The following is a 13,420-nucleotide window of genomic DNA, read 5'->3' as shown; positions in this document are numbered from 1 at the left end:
GGAAAGAGTATCACTTGACCTGGAGGCCACAGGTGTGCCTGAAAATGACAAGGGTCTGAAATGTAACATTGGTGTATTCATCAGCTATTGCTGTGTAACAAATCTCCCTGAACCTTGTGACTTAGAAAAATACATGTTTTCCTTATAGCATTGGGTCAGGAGTCTGGGCATGCCTTAAATTCAGAGTCCTGTTTCAGGGTCTCTCACCAAGCTATAATACAAGCTCTTGGCCAAGGGTGTGTCTTCTCTGAGGTTTGGTCCTCTTCCAAGTTCACAGTAGCTGGAAGAATTCAGTTTACTGCACACTGACAGATAGAGGGTCCCAGTAACTTCGTCTTCTCTGCCATGTGCTCCTGTCTATAGGGAAACTTAAATACCTGAAATTTGAACTAACTTCTTCCTGGAACTTAATATAGTTTGTATAAACTGTAGGCTAATAAAGACCTTCAAGGTGATTTGAAAATGGAATAAACACAATTTAAAGAGCTAAGTTACTGCTTTATTTCACAGTGAGGACTCAGTTAAGCCAAGACCTAATGCAAGCTATAAATATCTTTGCAGTTTTCCCCAATGTAATGAGGAGTCTCTTGTTGACCTACCTCTTCATTAGTTGTGGGCTTGTAAATATCAGTGCAGGAGACTTCCTTATGAATTCCTGTAAGATGTGTTTATGAATGTTTGTTTTCAAAATCTAAGGAAAATGATAATTAATCAATTTTTCCCTTTGTCAAAAAGCCTTAGAGCAGAACTCATTCAAAAGGAAGCATGGTTCATTATTTCCCTTTGGCAAAGGCTGAGACAACTTTTCAAACAAACTTATAATAGTTTCTGAATCTGAAAATTATTGCAGCATGTCATTTGCATATGCCTGCATACAATGTAAGGATTAAACCTAACATGTAAATCTCTTATTTTTATTCACTCTAGGATTAAAAATATCTCCCCGGTGATGCATATTGAGACTTCTGTCTGGCTTTCATTGGTAAGAAGGTCTGGCACACCTGATCCTGTAAGATAGCATACAGAGTGATATGCTGCTGCTGATGTGTGACCCTGAAACACTCTAAATTCCATGTGCATTAACTAAAGTAGACATCCTAGGCAATAGTATTCTCAGCATCCAAAAAAATGATGTGAGCTACCAAATGACACTGCATAAATTAGGAAAAAGGAAGGTGCATGATTTACACCTAAGTTTCTTTTAAGTTCTGTACCTCTAGCCTCTTACATTTAGTGTCTTATCCATTTTGAGTTTACTTTTCTATAAGGTGTGAAATGAGTCCAACTTTGTTCTTTTGCTTGTGGGTGTACAGCTGCCCCAGCTCCATTCATTGAAAAGAAAAATTCATTTATTGAATTGCATTGATAACCTTATCAAATATATAGACTGCAAATGCATGGGTTTGTTTTTGGAGTTTCAATTCTATTCATCTTGATTACTGTATCTCTGTAATAAGTTTGAAATTGGCAAGTGTGGGGCCATGATACACAGGTGAACATATCTGAAGTAGGACTTGGATGGTGTTTCAGCCTCAGAGAACTCTTTCCCCTGACCAGCTTTTTGTGTTAACCCTTAGACTAGGGACATAGTATCTCAGGCTGCAGGTTTTCTAACTTATGATTCAGAGCAATCATTGACCTTAACTTACCAAGTCAGTGACACTGTAGAAGAATCAAATGTCCTGTTTCCTGGAAGCTTACTGGTTTGAAGAGATCCATACCAATACCCATGGTCCGTTCACTTTCCTAGTGCATTTGATGATAGCTAACATTATTGATTTATGAGGCATTTGTTCCTGGCCCCTACATAAAGCAATTCACATCCCATGCTTCATTCAGTTTCCAAAACCCATCTTAAGGGTGAGGAAACAGTTCAAAAATCATAATAAATATCAGAGCAAGGATTTGAGCTGATTTCTAATTCCCCAAACCCTGTACTGCTAGCCAGTATCCTGTGGCTGCTACTTAAGTATTTAAGAAACAGGAACCTACGAACAGTGATAACAGAGTACTACTCATTAGGAAAGGGAATTAGGAAGTAAGGTACTAACTTTACGATTCCAATTTTACCTATGTGACAAACACTCAACCCATCCACATACTATGCCCAGTAATCTCTGATTGCGTTTTGTAAAGCTCTTGTATCTAGTAAGACATAGCGATGACTCAAACAATAAGCTTGCCCCAAATTTCTATAATATGGACCTATAGTGCATTCTTTACACCTTGTATCTATAAGAAGAGCCAGATTGTAGAGGCTAATTTACTAGATTAAAAAACTTTCTGAATATTTTCCAAAATAGCCATACAAAAGTGATATTACTATCAATAGGCAGTTTCCAATTCTCATTTCTTCCAAAACCTAAACTCAAAATTTGGACCTGACTTCCTAGGTATTAAATTGCATGTTTTAATTTAAATATTCTTAATAACTGATGAAGTTGAGCATTTTTTTTTTGTGGTTATTGAGCTTTTTTGTCCTACAAAAGCACACTGCAAACTAAGTGGGAATAGGAAAAATTCAGGCAGAGAAAGTGATTGTGATAGAAGATGGAAATTGAGAAATATTAGCAGGCTGTGTCTGTGAATTCAAACACAATTGTATTACAAATATATATTTTCCTCTTGGGAGATGATGCTGGATGTTGATCAAATGTCCATGATGGTATTTGAAGAAGCAAAGGTGATCAGATCTCCCAAAATTCAGGACCAAGGTTTTCACAAATAATGGTAGAGTGAGATGAAAACCAAGGAGCAATCTTCACAGAAACAAGAGCAGCTGATATGGCATCTGAGTCCTCCTGTAAAAATGACATGTTCCTTTATCTCCTGCAGGTTGGAATCTTGTTCAACTACCACCCAACAATGGGTTGATCTCTCCTCAACTCTCAAAATCATCCAGCCCCTGACATGCCTGAACCTCACATCCAATGAGTTCCTGGATGAGGGTCTGAAGTTTCAATGTACGACTGATCCACACAAAGTGCTCCTTGCTGAGGTTGTTATAAGTCTCTTCTCTCTTATTCCCATGGAGCATCTCCATTTTAGGTCTGGTGCTGTACAAAGAAGGGCAGTGGTAACACCTGGCCTTGGCAGTGCATGAGGTCACCCATAGGAACCTCCTACTGAAATAAAGACATCCTTCCCATGTTTGGTACCAGGTAGATGGCTTGTGCATCCTGCCCTTTTCTTGCAGGTTCTTTGTGGCTGTGTTCACTAGCACTCAAGATAGGGGGAAACTAACAAGAACAATGGTAGCTTAGAACTCTCTGGCTTTTGAGGACAGCCAAGAGATATGGACTTTAGAAATGCCCTCACCATCTTACCATTTGTGAGATGCTTCTGCAGGTTGGAAAACTGTCATCTCAAAGAAGCCTGCTGCAAGTATCTTGCTTCTGCTCTGATCATCAACCAGAGGCTGACACATATGTGCTTGGCCAAGTATGACCTCAGGGATGGAAGGGTGAAACTTCTGTGTGAGGGCTTGAGTTACCCCAAGTGGAAGTCACAGATCATGGTGTAAGTACCTGCTGGCTGCCCTAGTGTGGGTATACAAACACACAATTGTATACACTAACACAAGGCACACACACATCCTGGATCCAAGTAGCATAGATATAAGAGCACCTAATTCCTCTAAATTCCTCAAATTGAATATAACTGGTAAGACCCTGGTGGGAATTAGGGAAAGAACAGATAGAAACAAAGAAATGTGTTATTATTATTATTATTTGTTATTATTTGCAGGGACGATTGCCTTTTAGCCTCTTCCTTCTGTGGGGATTTGGGATAGGTGATTAGTCTTCAGATATGGTGTTCTGTGAGTGTTTTTAATGTTCACATAATGTAATTCTTCCAGCAATCAGGAATAGATTGAGTTATGGTAAGGGCTGGCAATTTTTTTTTCTGAAAATGCCAGATAATAAATATTTTAGGTTTGGGGCCTAAGAATTTGTCATAAATACTTAACTCTGCCATTGTCTTATGGATATGGAAAGTAATGAGCATGGCCATATTTCAATAAAATTTTCTTAACACATTTGTCTGGCCATATTTGGCCCATAGGCTGTAGTTTGCTGACCCTTGTTATTTGGGAACAAGCCTAGTATGGACTTCCTGTTCCTAACTGAATCATAGGGCAATATTAAAGAGAGTGCATAGGCTTGGAAACCTATTTCTGTTCAGGAATTCATTCTGGTTTTGATTTCTCTGGGACTCTTGCTTTCATATAAAATTACCACCTGCCAGTTAGTCAACTTACACCTGGTACTACAAACTACCAGTATCTTAATCTAGGATGCATTTTAATCCAGACATAACCCGAACACTTAAGAATGGAGGAGAAAATTAAGTTTCCAGATTCTAGTGGCATAGTGAAAAGGAAAATATTTCATCCCTACTTAAACAGTATTCATCAGAAGAACATAAGATTTTTTTTTTCTTTTATAAAGGGGGTTTATTTAGTTAAAAATTTACAGTCTGAAGGCCATAAAAATTTTCAAATGAAGGCATCAACAGAACTACACCTTCACCAAAGGAAAGCCAATGGCATTTGGAAAACCTCTGTTAGCTGGGAAGCACGTGGCTGGCATCTTCTGATCCCAGGTTGTGTTCCAGCTCTACTCTCCACTCCTGTGTGTTATTCAAAGTGTTTCTCTTGGCTGCAGCACCTCCTTCTGTCTGTGAATAATTTTTTTTTTTTACTTTTTATTTTGAAATAAATTCAAACTTACAGGACAGTTGCAAAAATAATACAAACCCCATACACAGAACTTCAGTATACCCCAATCCCCTCCACCAATACCCAGATCTACCAACTTTAATATTTTGTCACTTTACAATTTCTTTCTTTCCCTCCCTCCCTCCCTATCATCATCTATTGCTCTGTCTTCTGAACATGAGAGCAAGTTGCACACATCCTTGAACAAATAATATAATTCAAATACACATTTCTTATGAACAAGAATATTCATTTATGTAATCACATTAAGTGTAGTTAAGAAATTTAACATTGATATAAAGCTTACATTCTATATTTCATTTTTTTCTTATGTCACAATTGTGTCCTTTTGAGCCTTTTCTCCTCTATTCTTAGATCTCATCCAGGATCATCTATGGCATTTAATTCTCATTATCTATTTAGACTTTTTTTTTCAATTGTAGAAACATATATACAGCATAAATCTTCCCATTCCAGCCCCTCCCAAGCATTCCATTTAGCAGGATTAATCACATTAACAATGTTACAATGCCATCAACTTCCCACCATCTGTTACTAGAAATTTCCCTTCACCCCAAACAGAAACCCTACACTCATTTCTTATTAACTCCCCATTGCCCCTTCCCCCACATCTCATAACCCATACTCTACTTGTCATCTCTATGATCATATTATCTGATACTTTCTTTGTGTTTACTCTGGGGCTTAAATTTAACATCCTAAATCTATAACAATCATGTTTTCTTTGATACCAACTTAACTTCAATAGGACACATAAACTATGTTCCTATACTCCTCCATTCCTGCACCTTTATGTAGTTCTTGTCAAAAATTACATATTTTACATTGAGTCCAAAACCACTGATTTATCATTACACTTTATGTATTTTAGATCCTGTAGGAAGTATATAGTGGAGTTATAAATCAAACATACAGTAGTATTGGTATTTATATTTACCAGGTGATCTTTACTGGAAATCTTTATTTCTTCATGTGGTTTCAGTCAATTGTTTAGTGTCCCTTCCTTTCAGTCTGCACAATTCCCTTTAGCATTTCTTATAGGACTGATCTACTGGTGATGAAGTCCCTCAGCTTTTGATTATCTGGGAATGTTTTCATCTCCCCTCATTTTTACTCTCCAGTTGTTTGTGAATTTTCTAAGTCTGATGGTTATTGACTTCTAATTGTATTCCATTGTGGTCAGGGAATGTGCTTTGAATAATTTCAATTTTTCTAAAAAACTTTATTGAGGTTTGTTTTATGTCCCAGCATATGGTCTATTCTGGAGAAGTTCCATGATCACTAGAGAAGAATGTGTATCCTAGTGATTTGGGATATAATATTCTATATATATCTGTTAAATCCAATTCATTTATCAGATTGTTTAGGTTATCAATTTCCTTATTGGTCTTCTGTCTCATTGATCTATCCATAGGAGAGAGTGATGTGTTGAAGTCTCCCATAATTATTGTGGAACCATCTATTGCTTCCTTTAGTTTTGCCAGTGTTTGTCTCATGTATTTTGTGGCACCCTGATTGGGTGCATAACCATTTATGATTGTTATTTCTTCTTGTTGAGTTGCCCCTTTTGTTAGTATGTAACATCCTTGCATTTAAAGTCTATTTTGTAATATTGCTACCCCTGCTTTCTCTTGGCTGTAGCTTGCATGAAATATTTCTTCCATCCTTTCACTTTCAATTTCTTTTTGTCCCTGCATCTAGGATGAGTCTCTTGTATGCAACATATTGATGGTTCATATTTTTTGATCCATTCTGTGAATCTATATCTTTTAATTGGGGAGTTTAATTCATTTACATTCAATGTTATTACTATGAAGGCATTTCTTGAATCAGCCATCCTATCCTTTGGTTTATGTTTGTCAGATATATTTTTCCCTTTCTCTCTTATTGTCCTTTAATGAACCAATATTGAAACTCTTTAGTACTGAACCTTTCTCTATATCGCTCCCTTCTTTGTTTCTCTGTCAGTAGGGCTCTCTTTAGTATCTTAAGTACAGCAGGTCTTTTATTAGCAAAATCTCTCAGCATTTGTTTGTGAAAAATTTAAGCTCTCCCTCAAATTTGAAGGAGAGCTTTGCTGCATAAAGTATTATTGGCTGGAAATTTTTCTCTCTCAGAATTTTAAATATGTCAAGTGTTTATAATGGGGATGTGTATGGGAAACCTGTATTTTATGGATGATTCTTCTGTAAACACACAACTTCTCTAATAAAATAATTTTTTTTAAATTGATGAATTGTATTTGAAGAGACAAATGAATTTTAGCTGTGTAAATTGTGTTGGTTTGAATCTATTATGTCCCCCACAAAAGTCATGTTCTTTTAAGCCAATCCTTAAGTGACACAGTTTGATTAGATTATTTCCATGGAGGTGTGACCCTGCCTATCCAAGAGGGGGTCTTGATTAGTTTACCAGTATCCTTAAGAGAGCTCAGAGGCTGACACAGACCAAGTTGCTTGGAGATGCAGATAGAAAGATGTTTAGAGATGCTAAGCTAAAAGATGAAGCTCAGAGTATGCCCCAGAGAAGCTAAGAGAGAACCCCCAGACACTTAGAAACTCCTTGGGCAAACAAGAAAGGATGCACAGGAGCTAAAAGAGAAGCTGAGAGAAACAGAAGTCCAGAAACATTTTGGGGAAAGCCATTTGAAACCAGAACCTGGAAGCAAAGGAACAGCAGGTGCCAGTCATGTGCCTTCCCAGCTGACTGAGATGTTTCAGATGACATTGGCATTTCTTCATTGAAGGTATCCTCTTGTTTATGCCTTAATTTGGACACTTTTATAGACTTAGAACTGAAAATTTGTAACCTAGTAAATCCCCCTTATAAAGCCAATCCATTTCTGATATTTCACATAATGGAAGGTTTAGCAAACCAGAATATATATTGTACCAAGAGTTAAAAAAAAAGAATTTCACACACACCTACCATGTGATTATGCTTTATTATGCCCAGGTATTCACAAGTGGAAATGGAAATGAATGTGTAATATATCTTGTACACAAATATCCATAACACGTTTACTCATAATTTTCCCAATTTTTAATGTCCAACCAGAAAGAAAATGGAAACCATATTGTGACATGGTTTATTTAAGATGCCAAAGTCCATGATAAAACAGAGGCAACTAGCCAATTGACCAAGATGGCAGCATGAGATGCTCCAGCATTCATTTCCCAAAAGAATCTTTGAAAAACTATCAAAATTTGTCATCTTCCTCAGAACTCCAGAACAGAGTTACATGGACTCAGTAAATGAACAAGCTCTGAATCAAGAAAATACAACTCAAACATGGTAGAAAACCTCCTAGCACCCTGTCTAGCCCTACCTCTTCCCAGGATAGATATAGAGTCAGTCTGTACTTTCAGTCTGGATTTCTGGGCCATTCCAGAGGGAGTAGAGTAACCCCAATTCCCGTTCTGGGTTCTGTGTATGTCTGTGACTATCAAGTGGCAGTTTGAAAGACTGAATCAGTACACCCTTCTCTGACTTGCCTGATAGTGCACTGGGAACAGAAGTAGCTTCCAGAAGGCTTAATCAGCAAAAGAAACAAATCAAAGTGGCCTGTGCCTAAGGGTTACTGGATTCAGAATGCAGGAGGGAAGGAAAATCTATTGAGAGAGGAGCAGGAAGAATCAGACCCCTGAAAGGGTTTGAATTTCTAAGGCCAGGAGCATATAATCAAGCAGCCTACTTAGAAAAGACTGGGGAGGAACCTGTGTTTTTGCTTCAGGCTGAACTTCTTGGTAGGAAGGATAAATTCTGAAGAATACCAACTATCAAAAGGTAACTTGCAATGTTAGTGAAATAGGTTCTTTGCATTGATTTCTATTTTTTGTTATATCATAGCATTCAAGGAAATCTGTGTCATAAGAATTCAGGAACTAAATCCCACAGTTAGCACACTAAAATGTTAAAATGTACAATATGCAACAAAACATAACAAACAAAGTCAGGAAATAATGGCCATTCCAAAGAAAGAAAATCAAACATCAGAAACAATCCATGAAGAAAATCAGGCTTTGGACATACCAGAAACTTTTAAGAAATGATCTTAAATGTGCTCAAACAGCTAAAGCAAAACATAGAGGAAAAATCTAAAGGATGAGGAAAATGATATGTAAACAAAATGAGAATGAGAAAGATGTAGGAACTATCAAAAGTAAACAAACAAGCTGAAGTCCACAATAACTGAAATAAATGATAGGAAGTGGTTCAATAAATGATAGAAAGTGGCAGTGGAAAGAATCAATGAGCAAAAAAAACAAACAATTGACATTACAATGGCTGAGGAGAAGAAAGAAAAAGGAGTGGAGAGAAGTGTACAAAACCTAAGAAGCCTCAGAATACCATTAAGTATACCAATAAACATATTATGGGAATCCCAAAAGGAGAAGAAAAAGGTTCAAAGGGATATTTGGAGAAATAGTGGCAGAATTCACCCCAAATTCAATGAAAAAGTATTAAATACACATTTAAGAATCCAACAAACATGAAAAAGCATAAATTCAGAGATCCAAGCTCAGATACATTAAATAAAACTGTTATATGTCAAAAAAAAAAAAAGAATAATTAAAGTTGCAAGAGAAGCAACATGTCATGCACAGGGAGTTCCAATAAGATTAAGTGCCAATTTCTTGTCAGAAACCATGGAGACAAGAATGCAATGGGAAGAAATACTTATAAAGGACCGAAATAAAATGATTACCACTCAAGAATTTAATATCCAGAGAAACTCTCTTTGAAAACACAGGGAGGGATTTACACATTCCCAGGTAACAAAAACTGAGACATCATCAATACCCTGCTCTACAAACTGTTATAAAAGGAGTTGTTCAGACTGAAAGGAAAGGAGACTAGAAAAGATGATTGAAGCAGCTTAAAGATATAAAAATCTCCAGTAAAGGTAACCACCTGGGTAATTATAAATAAGAGTACTAGGGTATATATTTTTAGTATGTAACCCCACATACAGGATACACAAGGCAAATGCATTAAAGTAATTACAAATGTATGGTTTTGGATGTAATTTGTGACAAGAACTCCATAAAGAGGGGGTATGTAGAAGTTATTTTATTATATTAAAGTTAAGTTGGTATCAAATCTGAAGAGGTTTAGGATGTTAAATTAAACCCCATGATAATCACAAAAAAATCAGAAAAATAATCAAAATGGAAATGAGAATGGATCCTAAATAGTTCACTACAAAAGAACAACTGAATACAAAAGGAAGCAGTATTGAAAACTAAGGAACAGAAAGGTATGAGACTTACAAAAACCAAATAGGAAATTGGCAGAAATTCTGCATTATCGGTAGTTACTTTAAATGTAAATAGTTTATATTCCCCAGTCAAAAGGCAGAATGGATAAAAAAGCATGACCCAAATATATGCTGTTTATAAGAGGCTCACCTTAAGTTCAAAGACATAAGTAGATTAAAAGTGAAAGGAGGCAAAAATTATTTCATGAATATAGTAACAAAAAGAGCAGGGATCACTGAATTATCATTAAACAAAAGATAAAAAAATCATAAAAACAAGGAAGTACCCTATATATTGATAAAAGTTTCAATTATAAAAATATATTCACAAAACTCCAGAACCCCATAACCTATAAAGCAAACATTCACAGATTAGTTGGGAGTTACAGATAATTTTAGATTAATAGGAGACTTCAATATACTTTTAATAATGTCTGCAACATTCGGACTGAAGACCAATAAGGAAATGGAGTACCTGAACAATATCATGTTCCAACTAGACTCCACAGACATATGTGTGTGTGTGTTGTGTGTGTATGTATATATATATATACACATATACACACACACACATATATATATACATACACAGAGTGAGAGAGAGAAATCTAGTTCAACATATATATATATAGAAAGAGAAATCTGCTATGCAAAATGTTTGAAAACTACAGAATATACATTCTGCTCAAGTTCACAAATATTCCTCAGGACAGACAATATGTTATATTATAAAAGAAATCTCAATAAATTTAAAGAGATTGAAATCATAGAAAATACATTATCCAATCAGAATGGAATAAAATTAAAAATTAATAAAAGAAGTAGAACTGGGAAATTCCTGAATATGTGGACATTAAATAATACACATTCTTAAAGAGCCAATGCTTCAAATAAAACAGATGGAAAATAGGAAACCCCTAGATATGAATGAAATGAAAGCACAAAAAGCAAAACTTATGAAATGCAGCAAAGACATTGCTCATAGGGAAATATATAGCTCTAAGTGCTTATATTTTAAGAGAATAAAGATATCCAGTTCCTATCCTCACACCTAGAGGAAGTAGAAAAAGATGAGCAAAGTAAACCCAAAGGGAGTAGAAGTAAGTAAACAATAAAGATTAGAGGGGAGATAACTGAAATTAAGAATAGAAAAAAAAGAATCAATGAAAGAAATATTTAGTTCTTTGAAAATGCCAATAAAATTGACAAATATTAGACAGACTCACAAAGAAAAGGAGAAGATGTAAATAACAAATATCAGAAATGAAAGTGGGGTATTACTGTTGATCTCACAGAAATAAAATGAATGAGGATATTAAGAAGAACTGTAGGCTAACAAATTAGATAACTTAAATGAACTGGACAAATTCCCCCAATACACTAATTGCCTAAACTGACTAAAGAATAGAAAATCTCAAAAGACCAAAAAGAAGTAAAGATTGAATCAGTATCAAAAATCTCCCAATGAAATAAAATTGAGGGCCATTATGGCTTCACTGGTGACTTAAGAAGCCATAACTCCAAACAAGATATAAAAATAGCAAATAGTACATGAAAATATGCTCAACATCAATGATTGTTAGAGAAATTCAAATCAAAACCACAATAGGACACCACCTCGCACCCACCAAAGAGATGGCTATTACTATCAAAACAACCAATGGTGTTGGCAAGAATACAAAGAAAAGGGAATGTTTACACATTGTTGTTAGCTTTGTAAAATGAAATAAACACTGAAAACCAGCTACACAGTTCCTCAGAAAGTTGCAAACAGAATTACCATATAATGCATCAATCCCACTTCTGGGAATATACCCAAAAGAAATGGAGGCAGTGACTCAGACAGATATTGGAACACTGATGTTTAGAGCAACATTGTTCAAAGTAGAAAAAGGTGGAAGCAACATAAGTGTTCATTAATGAATGGATAAACAAAATGTGGTAAACTCACAATGGAATATTATTTAGCTATAAAAAGAATGAAGTTCTGATACATGGTACAACATGGATGAACTAGAAGACTTCACATAAAGTGAAATAAGTCAGATACATAGAGACATGTATGGTTTCACTTATGAGTAATAACTGGAATATGCAATTTCAGAGACAGAAAATAGAGGACAGCTTACCTGCTGCAGAGAAGGAGCAGTGGGGAGCTGATGTAAAATGGGTACATGGTTTCTGTTTAGGGTGATAGGAAAGTTCCAGTAATGGATGTTGGAGAGCATATCATGGACTTTTCAATATATTCATACCATTGAATGGTATGTTTGGGGGAGGATGAGGTGAGAAAATCTATGCTGAATATATGTTTCAACAATTAATAAAAGAGCAGCAAAAGAATCAATGACAAGAATGCAATATATGATCCCAGATGGGATTTAATAATGGAGAAGAAAAGACTCAAAAGGATATTATAGGGACATTAAGAAAAAATTGGAATATAGATTATGCATTATAGAAATATTAAATTATTAAATTTTAAATATGATGTAAGTCATCAGTCAATTGCCTGCATCTGTGAATGATTACATCATCAAAGATTGTGTCTTCTGCAATGAGGGATTTCAATCAACTGGATTTAATCCAACCAGCTGAAGGCTTTTAAAGAAGAGCGAGAACCTTTAGTTCTTTAGCTAGCCAGCATGTCCTAAGGAGTTCAACAAACATCTTCACTGTTATTGCCAGTTTGCTGCCTCTCCTGTGGAATCTGGGCTTATGCATCCTTCCCTACAGAATTTGAACTCATGCATCCCCACAGTTGCATGCGTCACTTGTTTGTTCTGTTTCCTGAGAACCCTAATACAGCTTGGTACTAAGAATGGTCCTTGAGAAACAGAATCATGAAATGGGGTTTTACAATTGGTTTTCTACTCTGATTAGGTTCAAAGGCACTAATGACTTCATTTCCAATAATAAAGATGGCACTGACAGATGCAGGAGGGAAGACGGCGGCATAGAGAGGAGTGGAAGCTAAGTAGTCCCCCAACTACAAAAAAACAGAAACAACTAGTAAATAATCCAGAATAACTTCAGGGGACAAATGAGACCAACCACTCATCATACATCAACCTGAATTGGGAGGAATGCTCAAGATCACAGCATAAAATCTGTAAGTAAAACTTGTCGATCCAAGTCGTAAGACCCCCTCCCCCATAGCCTGAGCTGCAAAGCCTCATGATGCCAGAGAGAAGCTCTCTCCCAGCAAGTGAATATAGCTCAGCTGAGCTCCAACTGGGGTTTTAAGTAGTGAGTGTGAACTGCTCACTACAGGTATGAATTCCCAAAAAAACAGACAGAGGCTTTGGGTGATGACTGACCTTGGAGAGCCAGAGGGTCACTTGGACTGGGTCTGAAGGGGACTATCTGTTCATTTTTTGGCTCAGTGGAGAAAGCCCCAGTCATTTCCAGTTCCCAGG

The sequence above is a fragment of the Choloepus didactylus genome, chromosome 10 (genome assembly GCF_015220235.1).
Source record: "Choloepus didactylus isolate mChoDid1 chromosome 10, mChoDid1.pri, whole genome shotgun sequence".
NCBI lineage: Eukaryota > Metazoa > Chordata > Mammalia > Pilosa > Megalonychidae > Choloepus > Choloepus didactylus.
This window is presented reverse-complemented; position numbering follows the sequence as displayed.